Source organism: Canis aureus, chromosome X (genome assembly GCF_053574225.1).
Source record: "Canis aureus isolate CA01 chromosome X, VMU_Caureus_v.1.0, whole genome shotgun sequence".
NCBI classification, from domain to species: domain Eukaryota; kingdom Metazoa; phylum Chordata; class Mammalia; order Carnivora; family Canidae; genus Canis; species Canis aureus.
In genome coordinates, this window is record NC_135649.1 from 37,315,199 (window position 1) to 37,337,574 (window position 22,376).

The following is a 22,376-nucleotide window of genomic DNA, read 5'->3' on the forward strand; positions in this document are numbered from 1 at the left end:
TTGGGAAAACTTTGCAGTCGCATTTTGAGAACTGATCTTTGGAACCAGGAGGGTAATGCTGAATCCTGCAGCTGATAAACACAGAGTTATATATCTGCGTCAAATGAAAATGCTGCTGCATTAGCTCAGCAGTTCAATCAAACATACCTAATCCGAACTCAATCTAAATAGAACACAGCCATAACTTTACCAGTCCAACTGTACAACACCCCCCCCCAATCCTGCCCAGAGAGCGGAAAAGTGAAATTACTGCCATTTCATGAAATTTATGCTGCCTAAAATGCCATTTAACTTAAGCTGCTGCTAGAGAAAAAGATATTTAATTCACTGCGTGGTAGAATCTTCATGGTTTCCTTTGTGGGGTGGAGAGGGGTGCACTCTACCCATAATAGTTGTCAATAGTTCCTCTTGGTAAATAAGCCCTTAAAAATGAAAGGAAGAAAGAAAGAGAACATGATGCTTTTACTCCTTGAAAAAGAGAAAATTATTCAAAAGTCAGGAAGATTCTAAAAGAAACTTCAGTGTGCTTTTATGGTAATCAAAATCAGCAGCAGGTACCTATATATTCCAAAGCTCAAATGAACTTATACCTTTCACCAAAACTCTATAGCTGCTAAAGAGAGGATTAGAATGATTGTTTTTTAAATCACATGTAGCATCTCCTGAGTAAATACATAATAAAATTCTGAATGACCTTAAAAATAATGAATTCTTATAATGTTTGATAGAACCATAACTGCAAAGGATCATGAAATTATTTAGCTCCAATCTATCATCTCATGGATCAAGAAAATGAGGTCCAGAAGGCAGAAAATGACTTGTTCAAGGTTCCTATAACAATGGAACTCATACTAGTACCCAGGTCTCCCGCTTTCCAGTCTGTATATCTTTCCAATATACTAATTATCTATCCCTTAAGAATATGGAATTAAAGATATAAATTCATGTTTTAGGTATAAAACCCAGCTATTATTCCAAGTTTAAATACATGGACTCTGGAAGCAGACTGCTTAGAGTTAAGTCCTGGCGTTTCTACCCACCGGTTGTCATGTTTAGTCAAGTACCAAATTGCCCTGTGTCTTATTTCCTCATCTGTAAAATGAAGATGATAGTATATCCTACCTCTTAGAGTTACTGCAAGCAATAAATAAGTTAACAAGTGTGAAATGACTGGATATGTGCCTGAAACATCATGTACTTTACTGTCATTATTTCAATAATCCAAATCAATGATGTGAACATGTTTCCACATTGAGAACACTGCCTTTCACCAGCCTAATCTTAGCACAATTTAGAAGCAGCTGAGTTCATCCCTTGTGTGACCATTCTTTCTTGATGAGCCTCCTTTACTCATTTTTCTTTTGTGAGTCCTCTTTATCGTTCGGTATCCATTGTCTGGACTACATTGCCCATATCCCATAACAGCAATGTCTTGCTTTATTCTATCAACCTCTGGGGAAAAAATATCTATACTCAAATTTGCCAACTACTTCTTCCTCACTAGAACTATCTGGTTTCACTCCCTCAGGGCCTTATGAAGTAATACCTGAGATTTTAAAACATTCTTGTTTAATATGTTTTTCTTTCTAAGAATATTGTGCTTTTAAGAGAGATTGTAGTATTGTCACCTGAACATTAAGATGAATATCTAATTAGGGAATTTTAGATATTGTGGTAGAACAGTAGGAAAGGGACAGAAAAATCAATGACTGTCAAATATTTGTTGTATTTCAGTTAATACATAAACATAAAATGTATTATTCTTTTCTATTTCAGAGATTAGGAGACCAAGGCTCACAAAGAGGTGGTGACTTGCTTGAAACCATACAACTAATAAAACCAAGTAGTAGTTTGCAAACTCTGATCTGTCTGATTCCAAAGTCTGTTCTCAGTATTTTTTAAAAAGATTTTATTTATTTATTCGTGAGAGACAAAGAGAGAGAGAGAGAGAGAGGCCAAGACATAGGCAGAGAGAGAAGAAGGCTCCATGCAGGGAGCCCAATGTGGGATTCGATACCAGGGCTACAGGATCACACCCTGAGCCAAAGGCAGATGCCCAACTGCTGAGGCACTCAGGCATCCCGTGTTCTCAGTATTTTTTATAAACAGTTCTATAGTCAGTGCTCCTCATATTTCACACTGTATGTGCAAATGGCTCTGTGGATGTCCTTAAGAATGTATCTTTTTCCCTAGGAACTGCTGACCTGCCCTGAGGTTGGCATCACAATTCAAAATATATCCAGAATACTTGCTGTACTATATTACAATATATAGAAAATTGGGGTACCAACTAAAAGGCATAATGTACCTCAGATAGCAATTTTTGAACATATTATGTAGCAAACACTCATGTCTGTTACACATATGAGCTTTCTGTTGGTCTACCATGAAACAAAAGGATAAAGCAGAAATAAAATAGGTACAATGGACATGTTTTCAACATGTCAGTGGATCTAATTGGATAGTTATTCCACAGTAGAAGAAAGTGCAACATGGTGCTTGTATCACATCGTCCAAGTACATTTTGTGCTAATAATTGTTGACAGGAAAGAAAGAAACATTATATGAAAGTATAAATACACTATGACTGCATTAAATCTGGAATATATTAGTTGCTAAGGTGTTAGAGCCTAGCACGTGTGAACCAATTTGCAAGCACATGAATTAGCATAAATGTCATGAGGTTGTCAAACTCTATTCAAAAAGGCTTAAGGTTTTATATCTGAATAAAGCATTTTTATCATAATTTATTCTTTGCTGAATCATCTCATTTTATAGTTCTAAGAGAAGAAAAGCCAGTTAGAGGGGTTATGTTGATTTATTAACTTCTCTAGAGTCTTTCTTTAATAAATTTCTCTTCTTAGAGCTTCTCAGAATGACCTCTGAAAGGGACATACCAACACTTTCCTTTTATTTCCATGGTTCATTGCATATTATCAGTCCATAAAGTGAGCCCATAGTTATATAAAGCAATATGCTAGATATGGAGAATACAATGATAGTATGGAGTTTAGATGGTGCATAGGGAGAAAAGCCTTCAATTAAAAGAAATAATAACAGTTAAAAACACATAAACTAAGTGGTATGAACAACCGGTGCTCTAGATTAAGTGAATGTTTCTGCCAGCTAGAGTATCAGGATGAAAATGGGTCAGGCTTCATAGTTCAGTTTATTGCACATAATTTAAGTCTTTTTAAAAAAGATTTATTTATTTATTTGAAAGAAAGAGAGAGAGGAGTGAGTGCAGGTTAGGGGCAGAGGGAGAGGGAAAGAGAAACTTCAACAGACTCTGCACTGAGTGTGGAGCCTGATGCAGGGCTTGATCTCACAACCCTGAGATCATGACCTGAGCCAAAACCAAAAGTCAGTTGTTTGACTGACTGTGCCACCCAGGTGCCCCCTCCATGTTTTTTGCTCATAATTTAACTTAAATTATGTTCTGTCTGTCCTCACGAATTCAAAATAAGGAAAGAGTATGTATTTCCTCAAGATAAAAACAGGTAACAAAGGCTAAGCAAAAACTGGTTATATAGTACAAAGGGTAAACTCTATGAAAGTAATATAATAACTTGTAGTTTTTAAGTTTAGATGCTATAAAATACTGTATTGCATACTAAGATACAATGAGACCCAAACTACAATCAACCAAAGCAGAAGAAAGCCAACTTAAAATGATAATCAGTAACACACACAGACTTTCCTTAACCTTGCTACTGGAGAAGGGAGTATACTATGGTACCAGGACACCTCATTCTTTGGATATATGACAAGGTCTTGAGTATCAGTGAATAAAAGAAAAGGCCTATGAGTCAGCATAAGAAATGTCAAGACAAAGTATAAGAGAAAAGTATAAATAAAAATAATAGTCTAGCTATAAATTATTTCCAAAACCCAGATGACAAGAAAGTGATATAAAAAAAATTGAACAAGTAGCCAAGGGCCAGAGATCACATAGAAATAAGGTATTAAGATGGAGCAATGGATCAAAGCCAACAAAGCAATAGGAAGAACAGAAGTAAATAGAATGTTCAGAGAAAAAGGCAAGGTTACTGAAAGAAAGCCTAGTAGGCCAGCTTTATTAGGCTTGGCTAGCCCTAGGCATGAATCCTGAAAAGATGCTGTAGTCTTAAAACTTTACATCCCCCCCCTCAAAAAAAACTTTACATACCCCAAAGATCTTGTCCTTCATTCTACTAATGGAGAAATGCAGTTAAAAATGATACATGAGGGGTGCCTTGGTGGTGCTGGTTGAGCATCTGACTCTTGGTTTTGGCTCAGGTTGATCTCAGGTTGATCTCAGGGTGGTAAGATGGAACCCCATGCGGGGCTCCACACTCACCTTGGAGTCTGCTTGGGTTTCTCTCTCTTTTTGCCTCTGCCCCTCCTTCCCTCTCAAATAAATAAATAAATCTTAAAATAAGAATCATACATGATATGGGGACATTAGAATCCTTATTTCATCTCTAAAAGAAAGTTACCTTGTTACTGAATTATTAAGATAAAATAATGGAGAAAATTATGTTCAGAGTCAGAGCTTTGCTACAATTTATATGTAAATGTTAGAAAGAACATTTTATTCCTATTGAAAGTTTTTGTAAAGCTTCATCTAAAAAGCCATATGAAGAGAACTACAAGGATTGTAAATGCCTTCCCTATTTGTAAAGCAGAATAAGAATGGGTACCACAATGGTTTCAAACGTGGAATATGGGCAAAAGACCATACACTATGGTTCAAGCAAATGCTTTTACAAATGTGCTCTCTGAATTCAAATCGAGCATTGTTTAATTTATTACCTAATTGATTGTCATGCTGTTATTGTCATATTTAGAAATATTCCCATCAAAATACAGTCCGGAAATGTTCATAACACATCAGATGGTTTTGTTGCTGTAGTGACTTTGTTGCTTTATGAAGATAGCATTTCTAGGAATAATTTCAAAACAGAGCAGCTGAATTGGATTTGTAGGAAGATAATGTGAGTTTTTCTTAAATAATATATTAGCACTTGGAAGCCTTCACTTATCTTTGGTATACTCCATTTGCACTTTTGTCAGGCATGGTGAAACAAAACAAAGCACAGAACATTCACTAGAAAAAATTGGAATAAACCCAGTTAAAATCACTTCAGTGTAAATTAAAAGAGTAACAAGGTACTGTTTCATTCAAATTGCAATCTACCATTTAGGAAGCACAGAGTCAAAATAAAGTTTGACTAATTTAAATAAACGTCAGCTTTAGTAACATACAGACACAACTTGTTTTATTTGCTTAGCTTTTTAATGTTTTATAGATATCGTGGGTTTTCTTTATTTGTCTCTGTCTCTCCCTCTCTCTCTCTCTTTTCCTTCCTTCCCTTCACTTTTAAATTGAAGGTTAGTGACAACCGTGCATCCAGCAAGTCTACAGCACCATTTTTGCCAACACAATTTGTTCACATCTCTGTGCCAGATTTTGGTAGTTCTCACTGTATCTCAAAATTGTCATGAGTTTTATATTTGTTAGTGATGTGTGATCTTTGATGTTACCATTGCAATTGTTTTGGGAGTGCAATAAACCACACCCATATGATTGATAAATTTACTTAATTGGTAAATTCTGTATGTGTCCTGACTACTCCAACAACTTGCTATCCCTCATCTTTTTCCCTCTCCTTGGGCTTCCCTATTCCCTGAGACATAGGAACATTGAAACTAGTCCAAATAATAACCCTACAATGGCCTCTAAGTGTTCAAGTGCAAGGAAGAGTCACACATTTCTCACTTTAAATCTAAAGCTAGTGGAGCACTTGGGTGGTTCAGTGGTTGAATGTCTGCCTTTGGCTCAGGGCATGATCCCGGGGTCCCGGGATTGAGTCCTGCATCAGGATCCCTGCAGGGAGCCTATGCCTATGCCTCTCTCTCTGTGTGTGTCTCTCATGAATAAAGAAATAAAACCTTTAAAAAATAAATCAGGGATCCCTGGGTGGCGCAGCAGTTTGGTGCCTGCCTTTGGCCCAGGGCGCGATCCTGGAGACCCGGGATCAAATCCCACGTCGGGCTCCCAGTGCATGGAGCCTGCTTCTCCCTCTGCCTATGTCTCTGCCTCTCTTTCTCTCTCTCTCTCTCTCTCTGTGTGACTATCATAAATAAATAAAAATTAAAATAAATAAATAAATAAAAAGCTAGAAATGATGAAGCTTAGTGAGGAAGGCATGAAACAGCCAAGTTGTGAATGCAAAGGAGAAGTTCTTGAAGCAAATTAAAAGTGCTATTCCAGTGAACACACAAATAAGAAAATGAAATAGCTTTATTTTCTGCTTATATGCAAAACGTTTGAGTGGTCTGGATAGAAGATCAAACCAGCCACAACATTCCCTTAGGCCAATGCTAATCCAGAGCAAGGCCCTGACACTTCAATTCCATGAAGGCTGAGAGGGGTGAGGAAGTTGCAGAAGAACTTTGAAACTAGCAGAGATTGGTTCATGAGGTTTAAGGAAAGAAACCATCTCCATAGCATAGAAGTGCAAGTGCTGATGTAGAAGCTGCAGCAGGTTCTCCAGAAGATCCAGCTAAGATAATTAGTAGAAGCGGCTACACTAAACAACAGATTGTCAATGTAGACAAATAATCTTCTACTAGAAGAAGTTGCCATCTAGGTCTTTCTTAGCTAGAAAGGAGAAGTCAATGGCTTCAAAGCTTCAAATGACAGGCTGTCTCCCTTGTTAGGGGCCAATGCTGCTGGTGACTTTTAGTTGAAGCCAATGTTAATTCACCATTCTGAAAATCCTAGGGCCCTTAAGAATGATCTTAAAACTACTCTGCCTGTGTTCTACAAACGGAACAACACAAGCCTGGATGACAGAACATCGGCTTACAACATGATTTACTGAATATTTTAAGTCCACTGTTGAGACCTACTGCTCAGAAAAAATATATATATATTCCTTTCAAAATATTACTGCTCATGAACAATTAATCTGGTCACTCATGAGCTTTGCTGGAGATGTACAAGATTCATGTTGTTTTCATGCCTGCTAACACAACATCCATTCTGCAGCCCATGGATCAATGAGTAATTTCAACTTTCAAGTCTTATTACTTGAGAAATATATTTTGTAAGAACATAGGTGCCAAAGAGAGTGATCCTCTGATGGATGTGGGCAAAATAATTTGAAAAAATTCTGAAAAGGACTCACCATTCTAATTTTTTAAGAGATCTTATTTATTTATTTGAAAGAGAGCAAGAGAGAGACCATAAGCAGTGAGGAGGGAGAAGCAGACTCCCCACTGAGCAGGGAGCCCATGAGGGACTCAATCCCAGGACCCTGAGCCAAAGGCAGATGCTTAACCAACTGAGACACCCAGGTGCCCGGGATTCACTACTCTAGATGTCATTAAGGACATTTGCAATTCATAGGAAAAGGTCAAAATATCAAAATTAACAAGAGTTTGAAAGAAATTGATTCCTTCCTTCTGCTGAAGGAAGTGACTGTAGATGAGGTATAAACAGCAAGAGGAGAATTAGAAGGGAAGCCTGAAGATGGGATTCAATTGCTGCAATCTCATGATAAAACTTTTAATGAATGAGGAGTTGATTCCTATGGATGAGCAAAGAAACTGGTTTCTTGAAATGGAATCTACTTTTGGTGAAAATGCTATAAAGTCTGTTGAAATGACAACAAGGATTTAAAACATTATATCAATTTATTTGATAAGATAGTAGCAGGATTTAAGAGGATTGACTCTGATTTTGAGAAGTTCTACTATGCAAAAAAAAAAATGCTATCAAGTAGCACCACATGCTACAGAGAAATTATACATGGAAGAAAGAGTCAACTGACACGAACAAATTTATTGTCTTATTTTGAGAAATTGCTACAATCACACTAACCTTCAGTAATCACCTCCCTGATCAGTCAGCAGCCATCCACACCAAGGCAAGATCTCCCACCAAGATTATGACTTGTTGAAAGCATTTTTTAATAAATAAAGTTTTTAAAAGATTTTATTTATTTATTCATGCAAAACACAGAGAGATAAAGAGGCAGAGACACAGGCAGAGGGAGAAGCAGGCTCCATGCAAGGAGCATCTCCATGCAAGGAGCACAACATGGGACTCGATCCCAGGTCTCCAGGATCAGCCCTGGACTGAAGGCGGCGCTAAACTGCTAAGCCACAAAGGCTGCCCAGGAAATAAAGTATTTTTAATTAAGATACACACATTATTCCTTAAACATAATGCTATTGCACACTTAATATGCTACAGTATAGCGTAAACATAACTTTCACATGCACTGGGAAACTAAAAAACTCATTTGACTTGCTTTATTGTGATGGTCTGGAACCGAACCTGCAAGATCTCTGAGATATGCTCATATTCTCATTTCACTTCAAGATGAGGGTCAGATTTAATCAAGGGATTTACTGCCATTTCAAGGAGAAAGAGTAAGAAGTATTCAAGTCCTTTGATCCTTTATAGGACTAATAAAGAAGTATTAGTTATATACATTCTGAGAAAAAGGAGGTATATATACTTATGGTGAAATGTTTTTTCACTACCAGAATTAGAAACTGGTGGGCCTGATCCTGTCTTATGGTAAATAAAATAAAATATAATTCCTCCCGAGACAGAATTTCTTTTTCAAGAAAATCAAATTTACTTCTGTCAGATGAGCTCTTCACTTTGATGAAAAAGCATATTTACTCTTTATCACCAAATAAAACTAAGCTCTTAAGTTTTAACTTGGGAAAAGTACAGGTTTAATTTTGCAAAAATCACCCAGGTAACTTCTCTCTACATAGGTTGGAGTCTCTAATGGGAAAAGGCCATCTAAGACTTCCTAATATACCATTTAGTTTAGAAGCTTCCCTAACTGAATTACTCAGATAATGTGCTATATATTGTCTTATACTTCAGAAAATCAAGTCTTCCCTATGTACCACATTCTGAGCAAATTACAGTCTTAGGATCAACACTCCTATTCTTAACACTATTCCTTTGTGCCTCCAGAACATGGATAAGTCAGCTCAAAGCAGTAACTTTCCATCTCAATATACTGAAGTATTTGTTATCAAAATCCAGTTAATCAGAGTAGGGGCCTAAAACATTAGTTTTTAAGCTATTTCTGATAAAGGATCAGTTTCCCCTCCCTCTACATTGCTATCAAGTTTTCTAAATGCTTACTCTCAACTTCTATAGTTATCTATAGACTATATTTTGAGTAGCACTGCTGTAAATGAAAAAGCTAACAGGAAGGTAGACATTCTGACATAAGAGGAAAGTAAAGGGGATCCCTGGGTGGCCCAGCGGTTTAGCGCCTGCCTTTGGCCCAGGGTGTGATCCTGGAGACCCGGAATCGAATCCCATTTCGGGCTCCCTGCATGGAGCCTGCTTCTCCCTCTGCTTGTGTCTCTGCCTCTCTCTCTCTCTCTCTCTGTGTGACTATCATGAATAAATAAATAAAATCTTAAAAAAAAAAGAGGAAAGTAAAGGTTTACACTAAAGCCTTAATTGCTGCCTGACAGAAATAGGTAGATTCAAGGAGGATGCCACAATGGAACCAGATCCTGGGGAAGACATTAGAAATACCTTGTTTGTTAGTGATTTGAAGGGGCACATGCACCCCAATGTTTATAGTGGCAATATCCACAATAGCCAAAATATGGAAAGAGCCCAGATCTCATTGACAGAAGAATGGATAAAGAAGTTGTGGTATATATATGCATATTTGTGTATATGTATGTATATATAATGGAATATTATATATAATTATATATTTATATATGTATATATGTATATATAATGGAATATTACTCAGCCTTCAAAAACAATGAAATCTTCCCATTTGTAATGATTGGATAGAACTAAAGGGTATTATGCTAAACAAAATAAGTTAGTCAGAGAAAGATAAATATATATTTTCACTGATTTGTGGAATTTAAGAAACAGATGAACATAGAGGAAGAGAAAAAAAAATGAAATAAGGTGAAATCAGAGAGGGAGACAAATCATAAGAGACTCCTAACTCTAGGAAACAAACTGAGGGTTGCTGCAGGGGAGGTGGGTGGCAGATGGGATAATTGGGTGATGGGCATTAAGGAGGGCATTTGATTGAATGAGCATTGGGTGTTATATGCAACTGATGACTCACTAAATTCTACATCTAAATCTAATAACACACTATTCTACATCTAAATCTAATAACACACTATTAACTATTTGTTAATAAGTTGATTTTAAGTAAAATAAAATAAAATAAATACTTTGTTTGTTTCACAGTCTGGTAGAAAAGACAGCTCCTAAAATGAGGCATTGCATAGGAGATTAGTAACTGCAAAACAAAGTGAATCTCAAGAAGAAGATTCTTTGAGTATTTTTTAAAATTCTGCAAGTCTAGGATGCAAAAAGTTAAGAACAACTTTTGATGTAGTCACAAATACCAATTGTAACTGTTCCAAAGTAATTAGTGGGAAGCAGAAATACTAGTTATCCAATTTTACAACTTCTTTTTTCAACTCTTGAGGAGCTGTTATAAAATTTTAAAATCTCCTAACACCTTTGGGGTATAATCTTGCTATGTCTCAAAAACTGAGCAGAATTGAGCTTAGACAGCAACTAAATGAAAACAACAGAAAGAAATCCTCATATGCTGGTGTAAAAGTATTTTGGGGAGATTCAATTACCAAGTTTCTGGTTTCTGCACTAAAACATAAACCAGCTTTAGGGAGACAATGTTCTCCAATAAGAAAGAGATGTTTAGTTTTGAAAGAAAGGATGATTTTTTAAAAGATTTTATTTATTTATTCGTGAGAGACACAGGGAGAGAGAGGCAGAGACAAAGGCAGAGGGAGAAGCAGGCTCCATGCAGGGAGCCTGATGTGGGACTCAATCCTGGGTCTCCAAGATCAGGCCCTAGGCTGAAGGCGGCGCTAAACTGCTGAGCCACCCGGGCTGCCCAAGAAAGGATGATTTAAACTTTAGTGGCCATTCAGCATCTTCATAGGAGCAGCACATTAGCTTGATGATCTCAAAAAAATCACCCAGTGGACAAATCTGATGTAGCTTTCTAATGATATTCCAAAAAATAGCATAATTTTACCACAGGTACTAGGTAATCCATCCAAATCCAAACCTGATGAGAAGTAAAAAAGGACAAAATGAAAATTTCATTGTTGCTTGGGGTGGACAACCTTAAATGGAGTATTTTCATAGAGAGGTTCTCAAAGCCAGGGGAGAGAGGTCAAAAGGCAGAAGAGAACTCAAGACAAAAATAGGTGCTACCAAGGACAAATTTGTATTCCTTTAATATCTTGCCTGATGAAAGGTCTGACTCTTGTTTATAACTGTGACTTGCATGAGAATTTCTAGTTTATTTCAAAATAACACTAAGGATATTATTTATTTATTGAGATATAATTGATATATAACATTATTATTAGTTCTAGGTGTACAATATGAATTGATATTTGTAGATACTGTAAAATGATCACTACAATAAGTTAACATTCATCACCACAAATGCTACAAATTATTGTGTGTGATAAGAACCTTTAAGATCTATTCTCTTAACAATGTTCAAATTTACAATACAGTATTATTAGCAATGTCAGTAATGATTACTCAATATTCATGTAGGGCATGCTTTTAATTTTTGTTTATGTTTATTTATTTATGAGAGACACAGAGAGAGAAAGGCAGAGACACTGGCAGAGAGAGAAGCAGGCTCCCCATGGGGAGCCTGATGTGGGACTAGATCCCAGGAAACAGGATTCTGCCCTGAGTTGAAGGCAGATGCTCAACCACTGAGCCACCCAGGCATCCCTAATTTTTGACTCTATATATTGTTTCATATGTTAGTTTTGTGTGGATAGCGTGTACTGTTCCATTTATGTTGAAAATTGTTCATTACTCAGGCAGGAAAAAAAATAGTTTCAAGGATTGAGGGTCAATTACATATATTATCTGGCCATTATAAATTATCTTTGTTTTCTCCTATTATGTATTTTGCCATACGTGTAGTTCATAAAAGCTAAATGTATAGGAAATGCATTTTCCCACTGTGATTTAGAGTAAGGCTATAACTAGGCAGTAAAAGAGTAAAAGGCAGGGCTGAGCCTGAGTATCTCAGTCGGCTAAACATCTGCCTTTGACTTGGGTCATGATTGCGGGGTCCTGAGATTGAGCCTGGTTTTGGGCTCCCCGCTCATTGAGGAGTCTGCTTGTCCCTCTCCCTCTGCCACTGCCCCACTCTCATGCTCTCTCTCACCTGCATGCCTTCCCCCACAAATAGATAATAAAATCTTAAAAACAAAGAGTATAGGGTTCCAGATAGTTAAATTCACATGTCTGTTGGTCAAAAGGGGGAGTTTTTTCAGCTCAAATGTAAACTGGAAACATTTTTTGTGGAGAGAGGGAACAGGGAAGAAACACATACACAAAGTAGCACTTAGCACATTTTCATTTTTTGCCAAGAAATCAGGTAAAATTTTAGTGTTAACTGTAATTTCTACCCAGAATATTATTTTAGAAATTCCAACTTTCATATAGGTTTACAATGTCTTCCCTGTTTAATTAAATACATTCTTTTAAAGTAGCTATGCATTTTTTCTTTATATTTGTGAATGGAAGAGACAATACATGTACTAATTCACTCCAGTCTTCTTTGCATTTCCATCAGCAATGGAAACCATTTGTCTGAAGTAAGGTTTCCTTAGTTCAAGAAGGTCTTTGGTATCTTGGTGAGAGAAGATGTGTAAAGCATTTGAAAATCAGGTGAATTTTACAAGTCATATATTTCCTAGCAGAAGCCTAAAGTCTTTCTTTCTTTCCATGGTTTAACAGTAGGATTCAAGGCCCTGAGCTTTATTAAGTTCCCACATGAAGATATCACACAATAAGGCTACAAACTGGACTCTGATATTTATGTATTCTTAATCTTTTTCTCTACATAGACTAGCTATCTTACATGGCACCAGGCAGAATAATTGCCATGACAGGTTTCAGAAGAGATCCCCTATGTATTGTGGCCTAACAAGTTCGACTACTAGGAATGGAAAACAAAATCTACATGGAATTAGGGTCAACTAAAACAGCAGGTAGACTAAAGTTTGTGTCATTCCCACATAGCCCCCTGATCCTGTTCTTACTGACAATTATCATGTTAAGAACTCAGTCCCTCTACACACACACACACTGAACTCGATTCCCTTTAAAATGCTCCAAACAAATCAAATATACTTGTGGAAAATGGATGTAGACCATGATGTGCAATTATTTCTCACATTTAGACCTATTAAACTCAATCTTGTTACTTAACTTTAACTCAGTCTTGACCTATGTGATTTGCTTGATATCACATGAAAAGTGAACAACCTCAAAAATGCCTATAGCATCTCATTCACTAATCCATTCCAGTTTTTCCTGTTTGAAATTCAATGAACAATAGGGATACACTGCCCAGATTCATAGCCACAGTTCAAAAATAGGGCTTATTATGTAAGAGGATATTTCTTTCTAATAATATATCCAGATATGGCTACATAATTTGTGGGCCCCTTGTTCAAAAATTATTGAAAATAATGACAATAGATTATGAAACCAAGTGTGGGGCTAAGTATGGGACCTTGTACAACTGTGCAGATTGCATGCCCATAAAACCGATGACACTTATGCACTACTTTTATACGTAATACACACAAATTGCCTCACTTGGTTCTCATAACCACTCATGAGATAGGTAGAGCAGCTGATATTGCTCTCAAATTTTTCCCTGTGACATTTATACAATTATACATGCATACAATTTATACAAGTTCTTTGTATGACCACCTAATTGGCAAATGATGAAGCTGGAATAATAACCCTGATCTCCTGACTTTTGAGTCTAGTGTTCTTTCCATGCTACTATATTGTTTCTTTATGAATATAACAACACAAAATGTACCTGCCTGCTAATTAGCTATACCTTGATAGTGACTCTATAGTATGCAATTCGAAAAAAAATAAAAGGCATGCATAAATGATTACAAATTGGTATCTGATTGAAAACCTGTCATTAATTCAACTGTTATTCAATCACAGACTGAGTTGGGCAGTCTTTTTTCCAACCAAGAAACAAACAAGGCAAAACAAACTAATAAAAATCGCATTACTTTTTCTCACCAAGTGTGTGGTTCCAGGCAAGGAAAACCTTTGTGCCTTTTGCCTGTCCACAGCCCTCAGCAAGCTCCTGACAACCGCAATGCTAAACGTCATTATAGTGCTTTCTCCTTCCACCTGTATTATTGAGGGTTACCAATGGCAGAACTCAGCCAAGAAAATGGCATTTTATTGTGATAGCTGATCCTTGTCCTGAAAGAACTCCCTTGCTAATCTAAATGAAAACCATAAATTGCCTTTTCTATATACCTATTCATCTCCAGAACAGGAAAAAAATGAAAAAAAAAATGATGGTGCTTCTCTCCCCTCTCCTCATCCCCAATTTGTGTAAAATCTGCTCTTGACCCTCCTATGGTTTCTTTCCAATCTGAAAAGAGATTGCCATGGCAACCAATTTACTAACTCAGTCAAATGACTTTGCTGAGCTTTTTCTGAATACTTAATTAACACAGATTGTTTCATTATCCAGAACATTGTTCGAGCCCCTACTATATGTGAGACACCTGATCCAGACTCTTGTCACAAATAAGGTCTGCAGGACTAAAAGAGAAAACTGCTAGGCTGACATCAAAGAACTAGTGACGTTGAAATCACACACACGGTCATAGACACACACACATTTATATTCTCCATAATGAACAAAATTTATATATTATGTATACTTACATAAAACATCCTCAATTTATACATTATATATCATTATTTGTGAGATCCCTTTGATTTGAGGTATTGTGCACTGGTGATTTGAAATTAGGGACTTTGGGTAAGATTTTCTTTTCTTGGAATACCCAGGATGCAAAAGGAGGCTGGCTCACATAATTCAAGAGTAATTGCTTCTTGAAAGCATAATAAAAAAAATTGTTAATAATTTGGCTTAACTCAGTTTCCTTTCAGTGCACAGTATAGTCTAGTTAATTCATTATAGAGAGCAATTGTTACAGGGACAGAAACCAGAAAAAGTCCGTATGAAGGCACAGTCATTGTGTAGAATATATTATATTCACATCAACAAACTTTTGTTTGAATAATAATAGTAATTATTTTTGTAATTCCTTGCATTTGCATAATACTTTCTATTTCATGAAATGCCCTCCAGGATTTTGTAATCCCTTATAACTCATCCAAATCTTATATGTCATAGGAATGAGCTCCTACAAAACCACATTTCAGAGGAACTTATTTTGAGCTCTAATAAAACACTTTCCTCCCCTGAGAATTTGTATTTGCATTTGCATTTATGTCATTGCTAAAGGATAGAACCCCTAAACTCCCATTCTCTTTGTTGGCAGGGGAGAGAGAGAAATATTTTACAGATGATGGTGAGGATATCAACATGCACTGCCCAAAAGATAGCAATTTGAATTGTATTACTCCTCTCTTGGGATAGCATGGAAGACTGGAGTAAGATGCTGACCTTGTATTTACTTCCAGGCCAAGCATCTGGTTCACATTCTATTGCCAATTTTTCATATCTGTGCATTTGATTTCTTCATAAATTTCAATATATTTTCTCTAATTTTCAAGCTTCTTAAGTGTGAAGACTATGCCCATATTTTTGTGCACTCTGCATAGTCCATCACATTGAAGGATGAAGGTGCACAATGTTGCTTTTTCTTCATTAAATTCTATAGAAGTATATAAACACATATATACTTATTTGTTTGTTTATATAAAATATCCCTGAGTTCCTTCCTTTAACCAGTTGAGGCGATTTGGCCTGCATTTTTCTTATTAACTCCTGCTATACTACAGGAGTGTCAGGATCATTTAGAGTAGGCTCAATTCCCTGGGTCCCAAGCAAAATTTTATACCCCTTATTCCCTCTACTGGCCAGGATCCTCTTTGTCATATTCCTTAGGAATATCTTAAAATAGCATAGAGAATCCAATTTAGTTCTAACCCTGTTCCAATTTAGTTTTGCAACCTTGGGAAAATCATTTAGCCTACCTGGGCCTCAGTATCCTTAATGTCAAAAGAGGTTAAATAGGACTACCTTACCTATTTTTTGGGGGGAGGGGGGTTATGGCATCTATCGAATTAATGAACATCAAATGATGAAATGATGTCACTGCTGAAAAAGACCTTAGAAAAGCAGTCCTGTAGTTTAGAGGATAAGTATTATTAATGCTTGCTCAAACTCACACAGTAGGAAAGCCAAGCCTATATTTCAGGTTCATATTTGAGTAGTATTTGCACTACTTACTATTCAGATTCTGAAATCATTAGGAAAGGTACAAATGCAAAATGTTATGATTAATATTCACTCTATGACTCCTTCAAGCTCTGCAAGGACCACTGAGGATGGTGAAGTGCAAGACAGCAATGCCCTTATCAGTGGTCATAAGAAACAGATACTTCAGCTTCCAAGGAAGGGATAGGAGATAATCAATGTCCTTAACAAAATAAAGCCTAGGTCTTCCAAGATGATAATGAAAAGAGAGTCTATGCATATAAAAGGTGGCTAAACCAGTCAACCTGCCTTTTGTTCTCCTTCACTCATCTCCCTCTTGGAGGTGTTACTAATCCATCTTGCCATCCCATGCAGGCCACAAAGTTGTGATGATTAGTGCTGGGGAGGGGGACACTGTTCTCCCTTTATCTCCATTGATGAATTATATGTAATGATATATTCATTTTATTCATTTTAATTTTCTCATGCACAGCTCAAACCAGGCTTTTATTTTTATACGTGAATAAACACCTGAGGACAGTAAAAGGGAAACTTGAAGAGCAACCTATGACTAGATAGTATTGTTTCTAAAACCCAAGACACTCATCCTCAATTTGTAATCTTTCAAAGAGTATGTTCAGACCAAGTTCCCAGAATGCCTCCATGTAGCCATTATAATAACTATTAACTAGAAAACTCAATTATGTAAGGGTTCTCTAAGATCCAAAAAAGGAATGCCCTAGAGGATTATATTTTCCCTGTTGCTTAAGAATCACCTTAAAAATTTTACTTTCCTATCTGAAGATTTGGTTCTTCACCCAACTGACTGACTCTAGAATTCTATTGCCTACCAGTTCCAACTTTCTCAGTGGGACCAGCAAAAGCCTTGGTTGAGATTGCCTCATAGATCACTCCCTCTTTTTATACAGTCCTACTTTCTCCACTTCCCCACAGGTGTTGATTCCAAGATCACCCTCCCCCCAGTAAACTTCTTGCATGCAAATCTCTATTTCAGGGTCTGTGTCCTAGATAACTCTATCAAAGAGGGATGGTTCTAGGAATAGTCAAAGGAGGCAGACTCTAAAATGGGATTTTGAAGTGGAATATCTTGCTCATCAGCTAGCAGTTGGTGTCCTCATCACTAGATGTAAATGAAGCACTCCTAACCCCCAGCTTGGGTATAATACCTAAAACCTTAACAGGTGGTAAAGTAAGATGGCATACTGATAGAAGAGAGTAGAAGATACATTTCGGGTTTTTGAAAGGTTTGGGTGGAGGACTAGTGATAAGGACAATGTAATCAAATGGTTTTCGCTGAGTGCCATTGATTCATTGTAGAAAAACAAGCAAGGCTAAGGGTAATTTATCACCAATTGAAGGGGAATTGTGAAAGTCATAGGAAGTCTTTGGGAGCATGTAAACAGAATGTTATCTCCTGAGTTTAAAGGCCAGAAAAAGCTTTTGATTACATCAAGGACTTAATTATAATAAGTAACAGAGGTCCTCAGAAAATGGAGTGCACACACCTGGAATGTCAGTTTGCCAGGGTCAGGATCTTGGTTATGAAGGTTGGGACCCTGTTGTTGGAGAATGGGGGCAGTAGCATTGATCCTTCAAAAACCTTGAAATCCTAGATTGCCCTGAAGTGGCTCATTCCTCCCTGTTAGACACTCTAACTCCCCTTTACCTAAAGACTGTCCACAAGCCTCTGCCTTGCAAGTCAATTTGCACCTGTATCTAAGATCTATACCCCTCTCCCCTACTAGCCCACTAGGCCAAAATCTAAGGTCAATTTCTTTTTTTAAAAAAAAGCTGGCTGAGGAAGTTCTGGTCTTTTAAGGATGGAAAGGTACTACATTCCAAAAGGAGGTACAGGACCTAAGCAGCATGTACTAGCAGAAGCTGGGAAAATATGTATGTATAAAGGTGTTGTCCAGATCAAGGGAAGGCAGAAGTTAAGGTTGAAAAGGGTGAGAGCACTCTTTCATGCCATAGAATTTAATTCCCTGACATGAACTTCTGCTTCGCTCATTTTCCACTCATACCTCATAATCAATAATACTGTGACTCTTTTTTTTCCTGAGACTCTTGTTTCAGTTCTCTCTATACTCTTATATACTTCACCAAACAACTAAACTGTTGCTAATGTTATGTCCACTCTCTGCTTAAAATTCTATTGCCATCTTTCTTTACTTGATTATCTCCAGCTCATCCTTCATGATTTAGCTTACCTCCAAATCCCAAGCTTGGCTAAGTTTCTCCTCTGAATTCTCATAGGTGTCTCCACAGATCTCTTAAATGGTAAACTTGTTTAATGAACTCTCTCCCCTACTTCATTCTCAGGACCAAGAACTAAGTGTATTCATTTTTGTATTGTCTATATCCATCATGGTTCCCTTCACATAGAAGCATTAAAGCATATTGACTAAACTGCATGAAAGCTCACTAACAATTGTCACCTGTCTGTGAGAATCCTTCTCGGATCATGAGCGAAGGTCTGCTCACAGCCACAACTATTACCAAGTTGAAGGCTGAAGTTACTGCTTTGTGGAGTGGAGTATATATATATATATACATACACAGTGAAAAGAACTCATTTCTGAATATGTATGCAAAGTTGATTTCTAGATGGAGAAACAGGGCAGTGAGTCAACTGGGTAAATTAGCTTCTCAATTATGCTCTATCTAGTTTAGTAATTTCCCTTCCTTCACACAACACATTGAAAGTGATCCAATTCTATCTGTTTCAAGTATTCTAGCTACAGAGAGATCAATTGCCTTTCAATTAATAAGGGTCTTGGTGACATCAAAAATTGGTTCAAAATTCATCTATTTCAAAAAATGAATCTAAAACTTATAGTAGAAAAAAAATAAATACAGCAGTATTCTAGAATTTTTCTCCTAATATTGGTAAAAGCAAACGTTAAAACTGGAATGCTATGTTCTGCTATTTAAATTTTTCTGAAACTAAATTAACTAATTTGACATTACATATTTTTTGGCCTGATAGAGGAGGGTCTGAGAACAAGAATCATTATCCATAAAGAGGGTGGCACCCCCACCCCTTACTAGGAATGTATTGTGCCAAGAAGGTCACTCACATCAAACATTGCCACTCATTGAAGCTTGAAATTCTATGTACATTCTGGAATCGCATAGGCATAGCATAGCTATCTGCCGGCAGGTTCTACTTATGCTTTTATTGAGCATATACATGCCAGATGCAAGGCAAATTCTATGAGAGGCAACACTTTTGCATGAGTGAACTTATCATGTCAATATAAAGAAGAGAGGAAGTGGCACTTGGAAAGAAAAGAGTGACACCAAAAAGAAGGGAAGTATGGAGACTGAAGATTGATGCTACAGAGACTAACTTAGTTATGTTCTTGTAGCTTTAGCTGAAAGCTTTTCCTGATTAAGAGTTGTTCATATATATCATATATTATACAATATTATGTATACATACACATATATATATTCATATATGATATGTATGAGGGAGCCCTGCTATTGTTAGGTTCTTATGGTGTTGATTGCCCATAAACTCTAGGGAACTGGAGGAAAGTCCTGTAGGAATATCTTTAGAAGCATATCACTCATATTGTTAGGAGGAGTTTTAGAGGATCTAGTGTTATAGCTGAGGGACTTTCAAGCAGCAGGCAGTGAACATAATCATACAGTAATTGATAACCCTTTAGAAAGCAAAAGTAGATGCATGATTAAGCATTGCATGTGTAGGAACAGCACAAAACTTATAGAGTTAGAATGTACAACGTCTATTTTGGATACTGGAATCAGTCTAGAGAGGTAAGACTTAAATGTCTTGTTAATGAGTTTATCATTTATCCAATTATTTTGAGCAGAAATATGATACCATATTCATATTTGTAAAAATAATTTCCAAGTGGTATGTAGAAAGGATAAAGAGAGAAGAACATGGAAGTCCAAGCAATAGTTGTGATGCAAGGATCATCGACATCAGAATTACTTGGGAGAAGGAAAAAAATGATTATTAAATTCCAATTCTCAATTTCCATCCCCAAGTCTGCAGAATTAGAATCTCTAACAGCAAAGCGCTGATAATCTACTTTTTCTAAAATATTTCCAAAAAGATGTTAGGCCTGCTAAATTCTGCTCTAAAGAGCTCAGTTCTCATACTTTAATACTAACTATTGGGACGCCTGGGTGGCTCAGTGGTTGAGCATCTGCTTTAGCCCCAGGACATGATCCTGGAGTCCCAGGATGGAATCCCTGCATGGAGACTGCTTCTCTCTCTGCCTTTCTCTCAGTGTGTCTCTCATGAATAAATAAATAAAATCTTTAAAAAATAATAATAATACTATTATCACCTGTGCATAACAATGCAGCTTTAGAGCTCCCACCTATAGAGATTCTAATTTTATAGATCTGTAGTCCAGGAATCTTCAAAGAAGCTCCTCCAGTGAATCTGATGATTTGTCAACTTTGAGAACTACAGAGTAATGAATTGATATTAACAATGAAAAGAAAATAATATTTTTCAGAAGGTATTTTTACAATATAATACATAAAATTTTACTTTAGGTTTTTATATTTAAAGTGAGGAAAAAGAGATAGACATAATGGAAAGAACACTAACTAGGATTCTGGAGCCCTTACTTCACACCTTGATTCTGTTCCCATTAGCTGTGTGACCTTGGGCACATTATTTCCCCACCTCTGAGTTCTTTAAAATGTAGGTTAAAGGGTTAAGTTTGATATGGGTTCTCAAATATGTTCCACGGGTATTTTATAAACGTGATAGACCTGCACAATAATGGTTCGATGACCAAATATGTTTGGAAAATCATGACACTAACCAATGAAACAATTTGTTTACAGAGTTACATCTCAGAGTACTTAATGTGTTTGTGTTCTATGGATCTCTAAAAAGAGAGTTAAAATGCAGCGTTTTGTAAAATTATTTGACCATGAAACACATATAGTATTATTTTACTGACAATGTTTTGCAGAGTATACTTTAAGAAATACCAGACTAAAACACATTTATATTAGCACTCCAAAAAACAAAATCTAACAAAATATGCACAAGCTCTATATAAGGAAACTACCAAAATTCTGGTAAAATAAAAAAATAATAAATGGAGAGATAGTCTTTGTTTACTGATTAGAAGACTCAATACTATCAAAATATCAGTTCTTCCTAACCTAATCTATAGATTCAGTGCAATCCCGAACAAAATCCCAGCAAGTTATTTTATAAACTGATTTTAAAGTTTATGTAAAGAGGCAAAAGGCCCAAAATGCCCAACACAATATTGAAGAACAGAGTTGAAGGACTGACACTACCCAAATTCAAGATTTACTATAAGCTACAGTAATCAAGACAGTATGTTATCAGCAAAATAATACACAAGAGAACAATGAGAGAACAGACAGCGCCAAATAGACCCACATACATATAGTCAACTGATCTTTGAAAAAGAAGCTAAGGCAATATAACGGAGCAAAGATAGTCTTTTCAACAAATACTGCTTAAACCACAGGACAACTCCTCAAAGACAACACAGGAGAAAACCTTTAGATGATCTTGGGTAAAATGTTAACTTTTTGGATAAATATCAAGGCACGATCCACAAAAGAAATAACTTTCACTCTGTGGGAGACAATGTCAAGAGAATGAGGAGACTGGCTATAGACTGAGGGAAAATATTTGCAAAAGGCACATTTAATAAAGAACTATTATCCAAAATATACAACGAACTCATAAAATTCAACAAGAAGAAAACAATCTGATTTTAAAATGGACCAAAGACCTTAATAGATACCTCACCAAAGACTGATACACAAATAACAAATAGGCATCTGAAAAGATACTCCACATCATATGTCATCAGGAAAATGCAAATTAAAATGATGAGATACCACTAAATACCTATTAGAATGGCCAAAATTAAAAACACTGACAAGACCAAAAAGTGATAAGGATGTGGAGCAACAGGTACTTTCAGTCATTGCTGATAAGAATGCAAAATAGTACAGCTACTGGGGCATCTGGATGGTTTAGTTCATTAAGCATCTGCCTTTGGC